This window comes from Alosa alosa, chromosome 6 (assembly GCF_017589495.1).
Source record: "Alosa alosa isolate M-15738 ecotype Scorff River chromosome 6, AALO_Geno_1.1, whole genome shotgun sequence".
Lineage (NCBI taxonomy): Eukaryota > Metazoa > Chordata > Actinopteri > Clupeiformes > Clupeidae > Alosa > Alosa alosa.
In genome coordinates this window covers 18,371,345-18,391,471 of record NC_063194.1, presented here as the reverse complement: position 1 = coordinate 18,391,471, position 20,127 = coordinate 18,371,345, and the positions used below count along the sequence as shown (strand labels likewise).

General features: G+C 42.0%; 1 long non-coding RNA gene across 1 annotated transcript in view; it reads right to left on the bottom strand.

The window, feature by feature from the left end:
- The window catches only part of LOC125296766, a 275,524-nt gene that overhangs the window by 122,174 nt on the left and 133,223 nt on the right, over window positions 1–20,127 (bottom strand). The window contains exon 6 of the long non-coding RNA XR_007193851.1: window positions 10,772–10,902. This is a non-coding gene — a long non-coding RNA (uncharacterized LOC125296766). The remainder of the gene's footprint in view (window positions 1–10,771; window positions 10,903–20,127) is intronic.

The following is a 20,127-nucleotide window of genomic DNA, read 5'->3' as shown; positions in this document are numbered from 1 at the left end:
CTCCACAACTCGCTACCAGGCAACAGAAGACTCCCACCGAAATGTACTGGGGAAGAGGAAGCACTGGGGATGGAAAGGTCAGAAATGCACTGACCCAATACTGACAATACAGGTCAGAACGCTGTGATGGAGCCTCACAAAGGACCTCTACAGACAAAGCGATCTATTCTTAAACACGCTCAGTGATCCCTGGGGCAGATGCGTGTTGCAAGGAACTGACATAAAGGAAAAAATAATTGCCCCCTGAATAATATCACTCCAGCAATGAGCCTAATTACAAGGAAAGTGCAGCCATGGAATCATTACAACTGTCTGATGCTAAAAAGTATCTGGTAATTTGTTTGTTAGTTCACAAACAAGCAGAGAAAACTCTCAGCGAACTTTCTATTTTGACTGTTTTTCCTGTCTTTTCCATAATCATGTCCATTGAGGCTGATTTGCTAAAAACAACTGCGATCTAAGTGTTGAAAAAATGACACAAAAGGAAACACACACACACACACACACACACACACACACACACACAAACATGTACACAAATATAGACACACAGCAGGAGGCCTGAGGCAATCACCGAGACCTCAAAGACTTGAAACAGTCTTCCAAGGCTTCCTCCATGGAGTGCGAGTCAGCATGTGGCCGGCACTGTGGACAGCGTGAATGACCCTTAACGTGATACAAAGAAAGCAAGGATTGGTTTCTCTCCCTCGGCCAGTGGCCTGATGGTATCGACTGAGATGGCAGGGGCGGAGTGGGGAAACCTCCAAGGAGCGGATTAAGGCTGTGGGAGATAAGACTATCCACTGTAATTAAGCTCTATCTCCACACTGCTCCGAAGAAAATAAATCATCCGTCAGTGCCGCGCAGCCACTGAAATATACGAACAATTACTCAATAATTAATTCTTACACATGCAAGCACCAAATACTAATAGGGCATATTCTTTAATGCTGGCGTTATGGCGTAATTCAATTAATTTAATACAAAATGCACTCAGCGATCACTCCAGTACATCACCTTTCCTAACCTCTTTTAATCACCTTAATGTAATGGTATTAGCACTGTTGTCAAGCCTTTTATGATGCAGCCTCAGTTAATTTCAAATTTCACCCATTTATAATTGAGAATGGAGATACATGGGCCTGTGGTGCTAAACACATTACCGGCCACATCAGCAAGGGGCCCCGTAGGGGAAAGCTGATGATACCCACTGCACTTTGTTCATAAAATGATGTTAATGCACAATGACAGGTCACCTTACACACACAGCTTCAGGAGCTTAACGCTGCCAAAGCGTCTGGCTTTTACTGCCTGCTTCCCTCTAAAACTCTCCACATGGGATGATGTGGTGCATCGAGGACTGATGACCAGTACTGCCATGCATGGCAATGACGGCTGCCTGGATTTCAAGGGTCCACATTTGCACATCTATACATTGATTCTTGTTGATAGAGCGTTGCAAACAAAGGAGAGATGATTTGTCAGAGGTAGTTATTGTCACATTAAAACAAGCTCACTAATGACAGACGAGATGACAGCCCTGTTTTTCTTGACAACAGCAATGAAAGTGGACTTTTTAGAAAGGTTTATATGCTTCTCTTGTCAGTGTCTCATGAAAAGTTTGTTTTTAAACCAACTGGGCAGAAATAGATAGTTCAGATCATTCCGCTGGGCAACACTGATGGTATACACTGAGGCATTCATGTTACCTGTTCAGATACAGTGTTTTGCAGGCACTTCAATTTTCTAAGTTATAAAGCTCTGGGTGTTAGTGGACAAGGCATTAGCTGAGACAAGAGCCCATTAGAAGGAGCTAGGTGGCTCATCTCTGTTCAAGATTGTCCAGAACAAAATGAAAGCTGTATTGGAAATCATGACAATCAGAAGGCTTCAGGTACAATGCTTGTGCAATACAAAATAGCTATGAAATAGTCTGGTACAGCAAACAGTAACACGACAACTTTAACTATTGAATTCTAATGAACACAAATCAAATAGATACGACCATATTATCAATCTATGTCCAATTCCATATCCGCAGACTATATGTGATGTGTATTTTTGTGCATCTCATTTATCATGCACATCTGTCCTTGATTCCTCCATCCTCATTACATTCTTTCCTTGTTTCCTTAAAATGGAGGAGCTACTGTAGAACATACGCTTACAAAGGAGGAAGGAAGGAAAGAAAGAAAAAAGGAATGAATGGACTGGCAAAAAAAAGATATTCAACCCTTGTCATTGCTTCATCTAGAATTTGCAAAAATGTCAGAAATCCAATCATTCCAAGTGCCCACAACGTAGCCTAACTTTTATTAAGTAACATAATAATTGTTTTTTATGTATTAGTTGCTGTAGCCTATGTCATATAAGTATATATATATACTTTTTTGATCCCGTGAGGGAAATTTGGTCTCTGCATTTAACCCAATTGGTGAATTAGTGAAACACAAACTACACAAACTACACAAACTACGCCTGCTACAACGGCGGCGCTCGGGGAGCAGTGAGGGGTTAGGTGCCTTGCTCAAGGTCACTTCAGCCGCTGCCCACTGGTCGGGGCTCGAACCGGCAACCCTCCGGTTACAAGTCCAGAGTGCTAACCAGTGGACCACGGCTGCCCACAATATTACACAATATTATGCATATGTTATGAAATAAGCTTTGTCATGGCCATGTATGTACGTGGAAGCAAGTTTTTTTTTACTGTATGTCCTACAGATGACACAGGACAGTACTTTTAAAATATTGCTCCACTTGCCTTTTTCTAATGCTGGTGTATGTTGTACCAGAGGTACAGTATGTCTTGATTGAGTCTATACTTGTATTCCAATGCTGTATTGTTAGTATGATACATCAATCACAATATAATGTTATACTGGACCCACTTCTGACATTTCAATTAGCTTTTCTCAGCAGAATACTTTTTGACAGCCCCAATTGCACAATTTTAAATAGTGTGTTCCTACTTTTATAATTCAAAAAAGAAACAACTTATTCTTATTACTAAGTCACACCTTAATTGTGTCTTAAGATTTGCTACTCAAAATGGTTTGTGTCAAAGATCCCTGCAACACTGCAATTAAAGTCATGTTTACATTTTGAAAATATTTCAGATGACTTATTTCTTAAAATTAGACATTTAAGTTGAATGTATGCTTCTGGCAATTGAGATTTTGATTAGCATTTCAAAAATCCCACTTCAATTTTCAAAGCATTTTCTTTTGAAAATAATCTCCAAGTATCCAATTAATTCATAACCAAGGATATGAACAAAATATTCAAAGTAGAATGTACACACTATTCATATCCAAAATCACAGTAATAAAAGGTGTATCAAAAGGTTGTCAAACACACATTTTCTCTCTCACTCCCTCAACCTTTCTCTACCATTGTCTCTCAAGGACAGCTTCAGACCAATCAGACTTCATTTCCTTTCTGCCTTTTTTGTCTCTCCACCCCAGAATCTAAGATGTCCTTCTGCAGGTGAAAGGCTCTTAACAACTTAATGTGTGTATGAGGGGTGGGGGAGAGTTATAAAATCTACACCACTATTACTCATCAATTAAGCTTTTTCCCCCTCTCACATCTACTTCATCCTGAGGCTACAGACTCTCAGCCAGAGAGATGAGTGGCTGATTGTGCCAACAGGACAATAACTGGCACTGAGAGTGGCCCCTTGGCTTTGTTTTACTCTTAAAGAAGTCTATCTAGGAAGGAGACAAAGGGAGGACAAACTGAAAAAAAGAAGAAAAGAAGAACAACCTGACACTACAAGAGCCGCAAGGGCAGCCGTGCCCTCCAGGAGTTGATTAGCCTTCTCCCAGTTTTTTTTCTTCTTTGAGAGTTTTGGAAGTACAGTAAGTGCGCAAAGATTCATTAAAAATAAGCCTTGCTTGTGTCAGGGCCATTTCGGTAATTAACATTAATATGTAGTGGTGCAGGTGATTAGCGTAGCTGTGGTGTTTTTTAGAGGGATGTATGGGGGAGGGTTGTCCCACAAGGTGGTAAAAGGTAAAATGGTTGTCCCACAAAGCAATGCTGTGAGCCACAGGACCTCATTTTTTAATTGGTGTTTCAGAGATGGTTACTACTGTAGGTGGGTCGAATGCACACTAGGACTAATCCATTATTTTCATGAGTAGGGTAAAGGATGGGGAATTTTCATGCCATGGAGAAGGTGCTAAATGCCAGGAAGGCATGCAGTGTGTGGGAGTGTCAAAGCAAGAAAATGGGAGTTTGGTAAAAATGAGGTCAAGTAAGACATTTTTCACTTTCATGAAACCTCATTGAATCAGTCATTGAGTCATTGCGTTTAATCGCTTCAACAACCAGGCTCCAGCTCAGCTATAACCCAACATCGATAATGTTCAACTTGATAATTTCACTCGTAGGTGACCACAAAGCATGTCCTGGAAATGTGTGTACATCGAGTAATGTTTACACATCCAGTAATGTCCCTGGTAATTAAAATTCAAAAATCAATAACCAATAATCATGGTGATTACTCACCTTGAATTGCTTAATTACTCACATCAATGGCATTGACATCCTTTCTACTTTCATTCATCAGAATATTATACTCTGCTGTTTGTAATTAGTGTTAACTAATATTTCATATTTCAAGTTTGTCTCTATGAAGGGGGTGAATGGGGTAAAGTGCATGGCAATACATCTTGAGTGCATTGAATACAGACCATTCAGTCGAACACTCTGGCCTTACAAAAAAATGGCATAATGCATGTTGTCGAACTCAAAATAGTGCAGGGACAGGATGCATGGCTGTCCACAGGACACCCACCATCCCCAGCACGTGGTGGCACACCTTTTTGTAAAGTGTTAGATCCTGGCCTCAACAAAGACACTGCTGTCCAAAATAGTTACCTCATCCCTTCACAACAAGTCTTTCCAATAACCCATTTCTTCTGTTGCTGGGATATTAACCTCTACATTAGTTCTTGCTTTCTTCAATAAGGACATCAGTTTATTACCGGTATTTTCCCATCACCTGAACCACAGCACAGAACTGTTTTTGGATCCTCTCAAGTCAGGTAATCTTAGGTAAAGTTAACAGAAAACAAACCTCCTATTAAGCACCCAGAATGGCATAGTTGACGAGGTACTGGTTGGTAAATATGTGATGTATTTCAGCGATACATGTAGCAACATCATGCAGTAAAAACTGTTATAATTATTCAGATTTTCATCCTGAAGCATAACACTACATTGTGAAGAGCCTGGGTTGTTCGGGGGATGACAAAGGAGTTCACACTTCATGTGATAATATACTGTCCATGGAAATGAATTTGAAGACAATCTAATAGCTTTAGAACATGTATTGATGCAGACTGATGATTCAACACAGTTCAATCATGGCAAAAGCCAATGCAAATAACACTGGCTTACCCCCCAAACCTTCTCAAAACTGACAAGTACCACTCACCTTTGTTGTATAATGTTGAATATACAAAATTCTCAAACACACAAACATATATTCACATATATTTAGAACAAAACATCCCTGCTTTATGTCCAAAGATTGTAATATATTGTAATGTTGCATTATTCTGTGCACTGCAACATATTCAGTAGTGTATTTCAATGTGCAATGTGTATTGTGTAATGTGTGTCTGAAAAACAAAGCCCCACCATGCTATGCATGGGCATATTTCTACATTATCCTAGGGTAGACGTCCACTCCCTAAATGTATCATTTGTTTCCAATAAAATACAATAAGATGTCCATAATGCTGGAATTGCCCTTGTGTAGATCATTATTATGACCGCCCGGCGCATAGCGGCGGTCATATAGGTTTAGTCAGATTTTGTTTTTTTTTTTTTTTTTTCGCATGCCCAAATTTCCGTCAATGATTCCCGGGACACTGAAAGACCCGGTACCACGAAAACTTGGTGGGCATGTAACCCCATGGATAGCATGGAACCATCGTTTTTCGTTTTGATCTGTAGCCCCAGCTGGACTGGACCCCCGAAGGAGGGTGGGGCAAACACAGTTTTCTGTGAATATCTCGAAAACTGTAGGGTTTAGGAGGACCATTTTTTGTATGTTGATCTCAAGGGGCCATGTCAACCCATTCCATAACCACTCATTTCATGTATAGCTGGCCACCTAGTTAAACACAAAAAGTAAAAATGAGGTGTTGTAATTGAAGGTATCTGTGACCTAACATAGTCAAAACTGCACGAAATTGGAATTGTAGGATCATTATGACACCCCCCTCTGTATGCACGCCAAGTTTTGTGGAATTCCGTTCATGGGGGCCACACAATAAATGAATTTATGTTACTATACACCAACTGGCCTGTAGGTGGCGGGAGACAGTTTTCTGTGAATATCTGTTCCGATAACCGTATTAGGGCCTAGGAGGTCCACCTTTTTTTATGTATGTTGGTCTTAAGGGGGCATGTCAGCCCATCCCATTACCACTTATTTCATGTATAGCGCCACCTAGTTAAAAATAAAAAGCAAAAATTAGGTGTTTTCATCACAATATCTCTGGCTGACAAAGGTCAAAACTGCACGAAATTAAAAAGTGTAGGATCATTATGACACCCTCGAATGCATGCCAAGTTTGTGTACTTTTCGTTCATGGGGGGCCTTACAATAAAATAATTTATGTGTACATTTAGTGGTGATACACCAACAAAGGATTCGGGACACTGAAAGACCGGGTACACAAAACTTGGTGGGCATGTAACCCCACATGGATAGCATGGAACCGTCATTCTTAGTTTTGATCTGTAGCCCCCGCTGGACTGGACCCCGAAAGGAGGGTAGGGCAAACACAGTTCTCTGTGAATATCTTGAGAACTGTAGGGCCTAGGATGACCAATTTTTTTTTTGTATGTTGATCTCAAGGGGCCATGCCAACCCATTCCATAACCACCTATTTCTGTATAGCGCCACCGAAGTTAAAACACAAAAAAAGTAAAATGAGGTGTTGTACCTGAAGGTATCTGTGACCTAACATAGTCAAAACTGCACGAAAATTGAATTGTAGATCATTATGACACCTCTGTATGCGCCAAGTTTTGTGGAATTCGCTCATGGGGGGCCACAATAAATGAATTTATGTTAATATACACCAACTGGCCTGTAGGTGGCCGGAGACAGTTTTCTGTGAATATCTCGATAACCGTAGGGCCTAGAGGTCCACCTTTTTTTTATGTATGTTGGTCTTAAGGGGGGCATGTCAACCCATCCCATTACCACTTTATTTCATGTATAGCGCCACCTAGTTAAAAATTAAAAAGCAAAAAAATTAGGTGTTTTCATCACAATATCTCTTATTGACAAGGTCAAAACTGCAATTTAAATTAAAAGTGTAGGATCATTATGACACCCTCCGAATGCATGCCAAGTTTTGTGTACTTTCGTTCATGGGGGGCCTTACAATAAAATAATTTATGTGTACATTTAGTGACGACGACACCAACAAGGATTCCCGGACACTGAAAGACCGGGTACACAAAACTTGGTGGGCATGTACCCCACATGGATAGCATGGAACCGCTATTCTTCGCTTTGATCTGTAGCCCCCGCTGGACTGGACCCCCGAAAAGGAGGGTAGGCAGACACAGTTCTCTGTGAATATCTTGAGAACTGTAGGGCCTAGGATGACCAATTTTTCCGTATGTTTGCCTCCAGGGGTCATGTTAACCCATTCCATGTGCACACATGTGCATAAACAGATACACACGCACACACATACATTTACAGTAATCATAATGAGATGACACATACTCACACAGTAGACATATGTACGCATGCATGCACATGCACAAACAAACATACGCGAGGCAAACACACAAGCACACACATACACACACACACACACACCCACACACATAAACATAAATTTGTACATGCACACATGCACATAATTCAAGAATTTTTACCGTCATCTACTCCCTGAATATTTGGTCATTGATACCCGGGACAATCGAACCACCAGGGTACATGAAATTTGGTGGGTATGTAGCCCCACTAGACTTTTACGGAAAATTTAATTTCGCCCCCGGTACCACCACCACCAGCCCCTGGCTGGTTGGCCCCCAACTGCAAAAAAACAAACAGTTTTTCCTAAATAACTACCTGAACCGTGGCACTGAGGATGAAGAATCTTTTATGGTATGTTGGTCTCAAGGGCCCACATCAACCTGGCTCATAATCACTCATTTGTGATTTGCACCCCCGTAAAAAATGAAAATGCAATATTATTCTGCTTTAATTGCCCCTATCTTCAGTTAAGATGTTCAGAACTGCACCAAATTTTATGTGTATGATTGACCTGGCATTCTCTGGGGTATGCCAAGTTTCGTAGAATTTCATCCATGGGGGTCTAAAAAAAATTAGGTTATGTGTACATTTAGTGACTGTACACTCATTGGCCTGTAAATGGCGGTGCACACATATACACATGCACACACACAGGCACCCACATACTATCGGTATTAGAACGGCCGATACATAATTACAAATTCAGTAGGATTAAAAAAGAAAGCCAAAATAAATATTCATCATCATGGCTGCATTTTCAGTATTGGCTTATAAGTAGTCGCTTGTCCACTAGATGGCGACGCTGCAGTGAGACGCCATTTTGTTGGAAGTTAAAAGTGGGTTGGAAAAAACAATGGACGCTTCCTACAAGGACTGTAATTTATTTCAGCGGACATCTAATAAGGATAGGATCCATGTTCACATGAAGTGTAATTCCATTTCTTCTTGAAGTTGAAATAAATCTGAGGATGTTTATCGGACATGCTTGGTTTTACTGCAGGTAACGCTAATCTTGTAATATCAATAAGGACCTAGGTAATGTTACTGTTAGCGTTAGTTGAGTGATGGAGGCATTTGATTGATTGCATTTGTAGAAAACTATAAATGCGTTATACCAAGCAAATTGATAGCAGCACTGTTTGTATCTTTTCGACTGTCATTTATTGCACGTGCTAAAAAATCATTCTGTGCAATGGAAGATTTACCAACGCTACACCAGTCTGATACAGTTTTGCCTATACATGCGGGAGACTGAGACGCTTGTTTATTTTGTTTTAAGTGCGTGCATGGTGTGAGAGGGGAATCGATGTGCTTTGATTACAGCTTGGTAGTTGTAGTCTTGTGAAATTAAAAAAGCACGTGTGTGTGAAGTATCCAAACAATGACACCTTCATTTCATTATGGCTGCTTTAGCAACACACCTTAAGCTACTGTGTAGTGGGTCCCATCTAGAAGTGGTTACTTCCATTCAGCTTTCCTTGACTCATGGAGCTGCTTGAATGTTATTAAAATTTTTCGCCCACGATATGGCAGTTTAAGTCCGCTTTGATACTGTAAGGCGAAGCCATTGGTTTCCAAAGGAGATTTTATTAGTGTCGCCAGCATAGCCTATTGACAATTTATGTTGTAAATAGGCCTACCTTATAATCCTACCTGTAGCTTAGGGAAGCTAACAGCTTTCTATTAGGATCTAGTTTGTTAGTTACCGCTTTGTCATAACTCCCTGATGCATTTTTTGCATTTAGAATAGCCAGAGCGTGTATATCTCAATCGGAAAATTAAACAATATCGGGTGCCTATGGACTAGGCTGGGTGAACCCAGCCTGATCCAAGGTCTGCCCGCTATTTATTTTTGATTTCTTAAAAGATTGAGCTTGGTCTGATGAAAGCCAGACTAGCCATGGACCTCAGTTACACAATGCAAGTGAACATGAATCAGCCTATATTTGCACGAACAATAACGGACAAAAGTTTCTTCAACTTTGGCCCGTTAAAATGTATGAACAGTCTAGCTGACGAGATTTCATCAAGGCCCATTTGGACATGTCAGTTATTTGCACCACTGGTTAGATGTAAAACAGCATTTCGTTTCAGACTAGGCTACTGTTACTTAATTTGTGCATTAACAATAACGTTTCAGACTACTGTTACTTAATTTGTGCATTGACAATAAAGTATTACATGAACTAAAGATGACTAAAATCTTATGTAGAAGAAGAAACATTCACAAAAAATCCATCCATCCAAAAATGACCTTTGTTTTTGATAGCTGTTGAAAACGGCATGGAACGGCATGGAATGTTTTACACAAAAAATAAATAAATACATAAATAAATAACATTATGCTGATACCTTTTGCTTTTCCCAAATACAATGTAGCCTACAGGTGTAAGTGACCTTTCATCAATCCAGTTGCAATGGATGAACTGTGATTAACTGCCCTACTTGTGATTGTTTAGAGATTTTAAAGGTTTTATAACAATGCTACATCTTCTTTGGCTATTCTACAATCTATTCACCTTTTCAGCACCAGTAGGCTACTTTTCTGTGCAGCCGCACACACACACACACACACACAGGCATGCCAAACAAGCATACACAAAAGTTTCAAGAGTGGGGGATGGAGTAAAATATGGAGACAAATTGAAGTGTGATTTATTTTCGCGGAACGGATGTACAGGACTGAGCGGCGGTCATATTTTGTACCACTATGCGGTACATCTAGTTGCATTACCACAGAGCCGTCCTTGCTCTGTGAATTACTGAATTACTGAGCTCACAGCTTTTTTAGTCTCTGCAGCTCCAGACAGTTCCGATGGGTTCATTTAAATTGCACGCTGCCACGACCAAATTAACTGACTGATGACAAACGGCAGTTCACAAATCACCATTTCCTGAATATTGACCATCTTCTGCCCTTGTGTCAGATGGTTATTCTTAATACAGAAGGTAAAGAGGATAATGGTTTCATACCTGTCATTCACTTTGCTCCAGCGCTGTACACTGTTGAGGTAATTGTAGTCCTGTGGTCTTCACTCTGGCAGCTGCTGCTTGTTTCTTGGCTGACCTTCGCAGACTTTGCCTTTATCCAATTATCTGTGGGCCTTTCAGAGAATGACAGAGTGTAAATATTCTGAAGGGAATCCCATGCACCACTGGTTGAGAGCCAACTTTTTTCCCCAACAGGAAAGCCATCATAAGCACATAGAGATATCTGACAGAAAAAAAATAATCCTGCTCAGAAATAACAATGGCCACATTAATACGGTGTTTCATGACCTCAGATTAATGAAAAATAAGGGGATGTTTGTCAAAAACTAGCTGCTTAGTGTCTTGCATTTTAATTTGCACGAGGACCACAAAGACAAAGAGCTCTGATATGAAAAACAACAGTCCCTGAGACCCAGAGGCTAATCGAGCAGGTGCCTTCAAAGTGAGCCTCCGGAGCGCGGGAGTCAAACTGTGCGCTATCGAAGGCCAAGGGCACACGGGTTCTCATTTCTACCCGGCACCGCACCAGCTGATTTCACTAATTAGCGCTCCCTCCCCTTTAGAAAGGGTGCGATGCAGTAGAGTCAGCTGGTGTTGAAGCTCGGTTGAAATGAAAACCTGGAGGCTCAGGGACTCTTGATGGAGATGCCGCCTTAGGGGCAGGAAAGCCTGTCACAGGTGAAAACACATGGGGATGTATGCCCCTGGTCACCCCCTTCCATGTTAACATTTGGAGTATGGAGAGCAGCTTGATGGCTCAGCAGGAACTACTAAAGGCTGTACTTTATGGTACTGTTCAGTGAAAGGAAAAAGCATTTCTTTTATGATTGCTTTATTTGGAATCCAACATCAAAGTCAGTATTCAAACACATTTTCACACACTTACCACCTCGCATATTCAGTACAGCTAAGAGAGACCACGCTCACACAAAGAGCTGAAGTGATAGCAAGCAAGAGTGCAGGGTCATTTGGCACCAATGACGGATCAGGAAAAAGAGTTTCCATGGAGACTGATAGGTTCCACAACTGGGGCCCAGAGAGTGGCATTTTGGAATAAATGGAGTGAACTGCAGGGCACGAGATAACAGGCTTAGACAATGGGGTAGGCTAGTGGTGTCAACGCACCAGCGTTTAGAGAGACAGAGGCAGAACACAAAGAGACGACTTCACCTGGTCGTGTAAGACAAAGCGACACTCCCTGAACAGTGAGCCCCAAATGGGCCCATCAGACCTGATGGGTTTGCTTTTATTTGTGGTGTGGTGCACAGAGCCATGCGACACATCTTAGAGGTGCACAGCACCCCACTCAAACCCTCTCTTATCAAGCACAAGACTTCTTTTGAAAATGAAAATTGACATAACAACATTGACAAGTACACAGTAAAACCATGAGATGAATTTTCACAAAGTCAATATTAGTATGAATTGCTTTAGCTAGGTGTGACTACTTCCATCCATCTATCCATCCATCCAATGTCTCTCTTTCAGTATAAACATTTAAACACAAACACACAAACGTGCACCCACACGTACACACACAATCAAACACACACAATCAAACACACACACACACACACACACACACACACACACACACATATGTGAAGTGCATGGCTGCTATTGACACAGTCTAGGCAGAACTAAGCTACATCATATCCCAATCGATCATAGGTCCTCCACCACGTGCAACCTCCACCCGTTCCACCTGCCAGTCTCCTTAACCCCCCGCTGACGGCTCCTTCTCTCATGCCTCCCTCTGCCAACGCTGCGGACGGGACTCGCCCACCGCCACTGTATCTGTCTGACTAATCATGACATACAAGGTTAACTGCTGTATGTGGCGAGGAACAAATGGACAGGGTCAGAGGTGATGCAAATGGGATGGGGCCTACAAGAAGCTGATGTGACATGCTGGGCTGCCTTGATAATGTTAAGGACTCTGACATTGACCCGGGACAAAGATGAAAAGGGTATATTACTATAAAGCAGCCATCACCAAATGGCGGACCGCGGTCCGAGTCCGGACCGTGACGTCATCCTATCCGGACCCAGACCATAATAGCCTAATTTAGATTTTCACGTAAGATTTCAAAGCTGCGCTAAATGTTTCGTTGGTTAGGAGAACAGCATTTACTTCAGGAGCTTCAGCACCATCATTTCGCTTGCTGCTACTCAGCCAGTGAAATCTGTGAATTCTGATAAAGTCGAGTCAGTGAGTAAAGTAGCCTACTATGGAGAAGAGACTGATAGCCTGAAACGAGCGAGGAGAGGAGACGGGACAAGAAACAATCAGATGGATATCTAAGTTAACGATAAGTAAGTTATTTTCAAATCATCGATTGCTCAAAGAGGAGAAAGCTAGACAGCGAGAACAGAGCTTTATATAACGATATGGGGGCAATACCACGCAAAACTGTCACGTCCGTAACGCCAACTAAATATGGATGTGACAGTTTTGCGCGGAATTGCCCTGGACCTCTGGGCCTTCTATATATTCTGAGACAGGCGATTTTAAGCGCCAATTTGAAGCACCTCTACTAGACAAAGCATATATTTTGAGCAAGCATAGGTAGGCTAGGCCCATTCAACAGTGAACTGAGACCACAGAATATTTTACGATTTAAGAAGGCAATATGATTGATCCACCACAATCTAGTTAAGCCTACATGCATTTACTGTCCAACAACGTGATATTCCTGGGTTTCCAGGATTTCGGGTCAACATAAAAAAAAACTAAAAAAACTAAATTAAACTTGCTGATTAATGGGTTCAAGGAACCAGCTGTGGAATATCCATCCTTGTCTCAGCTCAAATTTTATTTTAAGTTCACGTTAAGATCTTAAAAATAGCCAAGGCTAGGCCTACTCAGTTTTTCTCCCTAATTAGGCTACTCTTATCTTGCCTTATTTCTCCTCATTTCGAATGTTGCCTTTTAGGCTACTTATTTTATTTCACATTAAACATTAGGCCTAGGCCTACAATCTTCTATCTGTTGAATTTTCCCCTTGGGGATCAATAAAGTATCTATCTATCTATCTATCTATCTATCTATCTATCTATCTATCTATAGCTAGGCTCCATCCATCCATCCTAATATTATACATACACTGTACATACATATACATAGCCTAAACACGCACGTTAAACATTATGAGGCTCCGGACCTTTACTTGAGGAAATTTTCCGTAACTGGACCTCGCTGAAGATTAATTGAATACCCCTGCTATAAAGGGTATATTACTATACAGACATTGATCTGCATCATTTGACAGGATCTATACTCCTCTGGTATGTTTAATTAGAAAAGTAATTAATAGCTGTGTGCTGCCTTATCTGTAACAGTCTGGAGACACAATGCATAATAATCTAGTTGCCTAGAATGAAAACACAATGTCAATTCTAGTGACTATCTAAAATATTTGCACAGGAAATAACACTGGCATTGTTTTGTGAGAGCATATGAACATATTTTTAAAATGTGAATTCAATCTTTTTAATATTGCTTATGAAGATCATCTTAGATTGAGCCTATGAAAAGATAGGATTATGTTCTAAGATGGGAATCTGAAAAAATGACCTTTTCAACATGAATATTCAGTACACCTATATAACTGCACACATTAATGCCAAAATGTCGGGTTTGCAACTGGTTATATTTCTATATATTTCTATCCTGACAGCTTTAACAACTGTCTCTGCATATCACTGAATGTGTTTTCTAAGTTCAAAATGCATCACGTCACCATTCTCCTACCAGCCTAGCAACACAAAGTGCTTTGCAGAGCTGGGGGTCAAATAACATTCTGGAATGACTTAAGACCTTATTTTCCCGGTGTATGACAGCTCTCTTATCAACACCCTATGCCTTACACAGGCACCTCTAAAAACCTGTATCCATTTTGTTTTCAGTTTGCACACATGTTGTTATCTTCCGATTGTTTTTTTCCCCCTCAGCTGGTGGGTGGAAAACAGAGCGCATGTTTCATCTGCTAGCCTTGGTGCTGGCACTGCTACCGGTGCTGCTTTTAAAGCCTGGTCCATGAGGTCCTCTCACGGTCAAGTTCAAGGGCGAAATAAATCAGCCCTGACACGTCACACTGTGGCAGCGGCGGCAGTAGCGGGCGGCTACAGTGGGGCTGCTGGGTCCCTGTCTACGGAGGGGGGCCTGCCGTTTAGAGACCCTCATTGTGTCTGCTAAGAGATCCCCGTTAGCGGCCCGCCTCATTATGTTAATAGCAGTGTTACGGAGCTACATGAGTAATGCCCACACCCTTACATCGAAGGGTTACACTGTGGTGGGAGAGAAAGGAGGAAGGAGAATGAGAAGGGATGAAAGGAGAGAGAAAACGAAAGAGAGCTAGAATAGAGAGGATGATTGGAATTTATACAACCATAAGTAAGAAAATGGTCTCTGGGAAATGGATATGGAGATTAAATTCCTTGACACACACACTGCCAAACCACTTTAATGGTTTCCATTCAAAGGGATACGGACATGCAGCCCAATGCACTTAGTGAAGGTTTCCCCCATATGTCTCTCTACATATAAAATCAGCACTACATATCACAATTGATTCGATATAATTACACTCTCTGATCCAGATCTGTCTGGATAGGGCCTTGGAAAGGTTTACTTTCCCAGATGGTTCAGTTCCTTCCCATGTCAAGCTCACATGCTGTGTCTGGAGTTTACCTCGGGTCAGCAGAGTTTCCTCCTTTCTCACATCCTCTACCTAAATTCACTCTCTCTCTCTCGCTTGCTCTCACACACACAGACATACACTTCCTCAATTTTTCTTTGACACTTGTGACACACGTGTGTTCAAACACACACACAAACAAAAACACACATACAATAAAATGTCTCTCAAGTTCACTCACTCACTCTCTCTCTCGCTCTCTCTCTCTCCCCCTCCCCCTCTCCCTCCCTCCCTCTCTTGTCTGTCTTTCCTCTAAGCCTCTCACACCCCCATCTCTTCCCAGCACCAGGGGATCTGTCACAAATCAAGGCTGGGGAGGTCAATAAAAGCAAGCCATGCCAGACGTGCTGACTGACACATCAAAAGTTCTCCTGGCTGTGCCCAGTGCTCTGTCTTCCTTCCCTTCCGACCAATTTAGCGCAGTCCGAGGGGAGCCCCCTAATCCATGCCTCTGCAAGTGTGCTTAATCAACCTCTGATTAACGGACAGCAGGGGGAGAGGTGTGGGGCTCTGTGTTTGCTCAAACACGTATCCACGACTACACACACACACTCACACACAAATACCTCAGATATACACAGATATACACTCAGATACACAAATACCTCAGATATACACACACACACACACACACACACACACACACACACACACACACACACACACACACACACACACATTGCTGTCTCCAAGACATGCATTAAATTTACAAACACAAGAACACAAACCACAAATCAAGAGTCAGACCCAAGTGCACCCATGAGGTAGTTGTGTTACCAAGTTTTCCTTGGTTTGCTTGTTTTCCCTCTTTGTCCATTGTCCCCTATTCAATGGAGTTATTCCCCCCTGCTTTCTCTTTGTTCCTTTCCTTGCATCCTCCACTCCTCCCACGTCAACAAACAGAAGGGCAGAAAAACAGGGAAAGGGGAAAGAAATGCAATGCTGACGTTTCGCTCTTTTTCTAATTTCGTTTCTTTTTTTCCATCCCTTTTTCTTGTTGTTGCGAGTGTCCTCCGGGGTGTGGGGAATGAATTAAACATCAGGCTGTTGGGAGGGAAGGGCGAGGCGAGGCGAGGCGTGCGCTGAAAGGATTGAATGCAGAGAGTTGTTTCTCTGCACCGGCGGTGACAGCGAAAGGCTTCGCTGGGGGGGATCGCCGGGCGCGTGGGGTGCATTCGACCTCTACCATATGCCCTCTCTCTCTCTCTCTTTTTCCCTCTCTCTCTCTGTCTCTTTCTCTCTCTTCCTCTCTCTGCTCCATCTTTCTGCCTTGTAACTCAACTCCATCTGGTACTTTGCTTCTTTTTTTGGTTTTTGTTTTGTTTTTTAAATTCCTCCCACTACTCTGCGGACAGCGCACTCTTGCCAAATGCATTTTTGCAGTGTTGAAAAACAAAGACAACCTCCACAGACTTCAGCCATGTGCTCTTGTTATGTATCAGTTGGGCCAATTTAACAGCCACTTTGGAATGGATATTTATTCATTGAGGCCCACAACGCACTCAAAATAAGATCTGCACCCGCGTGTTCACAAGATCAGCATGCTTCAGTACACTGAGAGGATCGAGAATAGGTTCTTTGAAGCTAACATCAAATCTTTATTTCTGCTCCTTTCTCTCTTTTTTGTTACATCATTCCGGAGGGTGAGTGTCAGTGACACTGCGCATTAACAGGAAGGAGATAATTTAAGAGCGTGAAATAAGTCAGGAATAAGAAGAGAGACAGGACAGAGGACAGGAGAGGAGGCAACAACAGAGAAAAAAGAAATAATAATGATGATGTGAGTGGTGTGGGTTGGAAAAGAGACAGCTCCTCTGCCATGTTTCAGAGCTGCAATGTGCATGTGTGTGTGTGTGTGTGTGCGCAAGAGAGAGAAAGCCGTGCAGCACATACTGCGCACAGCCAGAACTCACGCCCACGAGAAGCACACAGTCGAGGTTGCATAATCCCTTCACCCGCATCTTCAAGCAGATGCCACTTTTGCTTCTGCCTACAGCCAATGCAGGGGCCACTGAGGGCTGAGGAACAGGTTCTTTATTTAAGGGGGAGGTCACATAATGAAAAAGTCATAAATGTGTTGACCCCGAGAAGCAATCAGGCGTGTGAGATGGCGTAAGCCAGTGAGAGGTGTTAGTGGGCACAGTGCAGGTTTTGGCTGATTGTGTGGTCTGTGGGTGGGAAGGCTTGCCCACTGCTCACGGTAAATAGGACAGATTACAGGAGTGTTCTGGTGAAATCTGTGTGTGTGTGTGTGTGTGTGTTCCCACTCTGAAACTTTTTACTTTTAGGTCCTATAATGAGTCAGAGGAAAGCCTCGCTTTAAGCCTCCCACAATAGTACTCCATCCGTCTCTCTCTCTCTCTCTCTCTCTCTCTCTCTCTCTTTCTTTCTCCCCCCTCCATCTCATCGTTTTTCTGTAGCCCATTTTAGCATCTGTTTGTATTTCACATGTCAGAAATGGGCTGTCAGAGGAGATCTCCAGCCATGTTAAAGCAGTCTGACTTGATGTGACAATGTCTCACTCATCACAGCCCATTGCCCACTGCCCTTTTCAGTGCTACTGTGAGCACCAAGGTCGTGCTAGGTCACGCTGTCAATTAGAGATGGGCACAATCAATCCTTTGTCTGATCCTTTTCTCTTGTCTGTTGCTGTGTTATTGGTTTGTTTTGGCATTGTAACACATATCATCTTCATGCTGTGTAAAGTGCTCTCATGAGCTACTTTCACACCACTGTCGCCAGCATTAGGCATTCAGTGTGGCTGTCTGTCTTCCACTCCTCACACTAAAACCTATTATTTGTGGTATTCATCCATTAAAGAAAAACTCTTAATGCACGACTATGGCAGAGGGGTGTTTCCCCACTACTTAGCTGGCAATCCAGTGTTCTGTGTTGAGTAAATAGGGATCATCATCCTGTGCTGTCAGCTCAATGACTGAATATGTTTTTAATTTTGAAGAGCAGCGCTGAAGGTTTCGTTAAATTGCTATTCTTCTCTATCTCTCTCAGTGCGAGTGTTTGCTGTTGGGGGTAACTGGAGAATTGTGGGGCCTCTGCCACGGGGCTTCTGTCTGGCTGACACAGCTCCACCTTGGAGAGGCACAATATTTCATAAACCAGAGTGCAATCATATGATTTATCACTTTTGCTTATTACCGGAGACACTTGGAATGATCTATTGGTTTATTCTCTGTGTTTAAGTTATATGCTCTCTCTCTCTCTCTCTCTCTCTCTCTCTCTGTGCGCTTTAAAGAAGAAGAAAAAAGGGGGTGAATTACCTTACTAGGCCCTATGGAGTGGGTGGGCTGAGAAGGGGTTGGGGTATTTTCTTTAATGAGCAAGTCAACCTTCATATGACAATCCTATGCCCTCTGCGTCTCCATTACCATGGGCTCTGATTTCCCCATGATAATAATACTGTAGGCCAGCACTCAGTCAAACCAAATATCATACTGACAGTTAGTTATTAATGTTGAACTGAATATGAGTTAGGTGACTGTCAGGTGAGTGGAATTTAAAGCACAGGTTAACACTTGTGATTGCCAGTGCTGAAATCAAGTTTAAATTAAATCTTCTCCAGGAAAATACCAGGAAATTTTATTTGAACAGGTGTTACAGGTGTAAAAATATTTAAAAATGCCAACTTAAGCTAGGAACAATAACATATCCATAGAATGCTGAGGAGTATAGGGGACAGCATTTAGAGATTATAACATATCGATAGAATGCTAAGGAGTAATAGTGGACAGCATTTAAAGATAGAATGCTGATAGTAGACAGAATTTAGAGAATTTATAAGACATCTCATCCATCCATTGGCAGTGTGGTGAACTAAAATGGCAGACAACTTCCCATAGATGTATACGCCATATACAATTTAAGTATTTCAAAGCAAATAAACAAGAAATTACACTGTTTAGAAAATAATTTGATGAAAAACTTATGGTTTCATTTTACCAGCATCTCCTACAATGACTGCTGCCATTTTGATTGATTTTGCTTTTTAAAAAGTTATGAAAAAAGTGTACTTTTACTAATAATCAACTGTAAAGCAAAGTACAATACTTCGCTAGTTACGTACAACTAGATTTGTATATTTGGGCAAAAGTATGGGGTTATGTACTGTAAATACTGTGACATACTGAATGGTAATGCACTACTGTGCATTGGGCTTCCTGGTATTTTTACAGTACAACAATAGCAAAGCCATAATCAGACATTTTTAAAACAAATCACAGGGTGCACATCCAATGCTCCACACCCATCCAGCCAAAACCTGGTCCTTGTGAACTGTCCCTAGGCTTGGCCCAATAATCTGTCACCCTGGTCTCAGTGTCTGCAATCTCAGGCCCATTTCCCTTTACTATGCCCTCCCACTCTACTCATCAGCTCATCATTACGCTGCAAGCTGTCAAATTAAAACTTTTTAAATTGTGTGAACGCCTCCGACGGAACTTTTCCCGCTCTCTCCTGGCAACATATTGCGGAGATAATTGAGGATATTAGCAGGCAGCCTGTTGCAGGGAGATGAAAGGCAAGGAGGGAGCGGCTGACAGCTTCCCCTCTACCGGCGCCGGTAACGAGGGACTGTCAAAAGTCTCTCCGTGTTTATCTGGGATCATCTAGGGGGGATTTAAA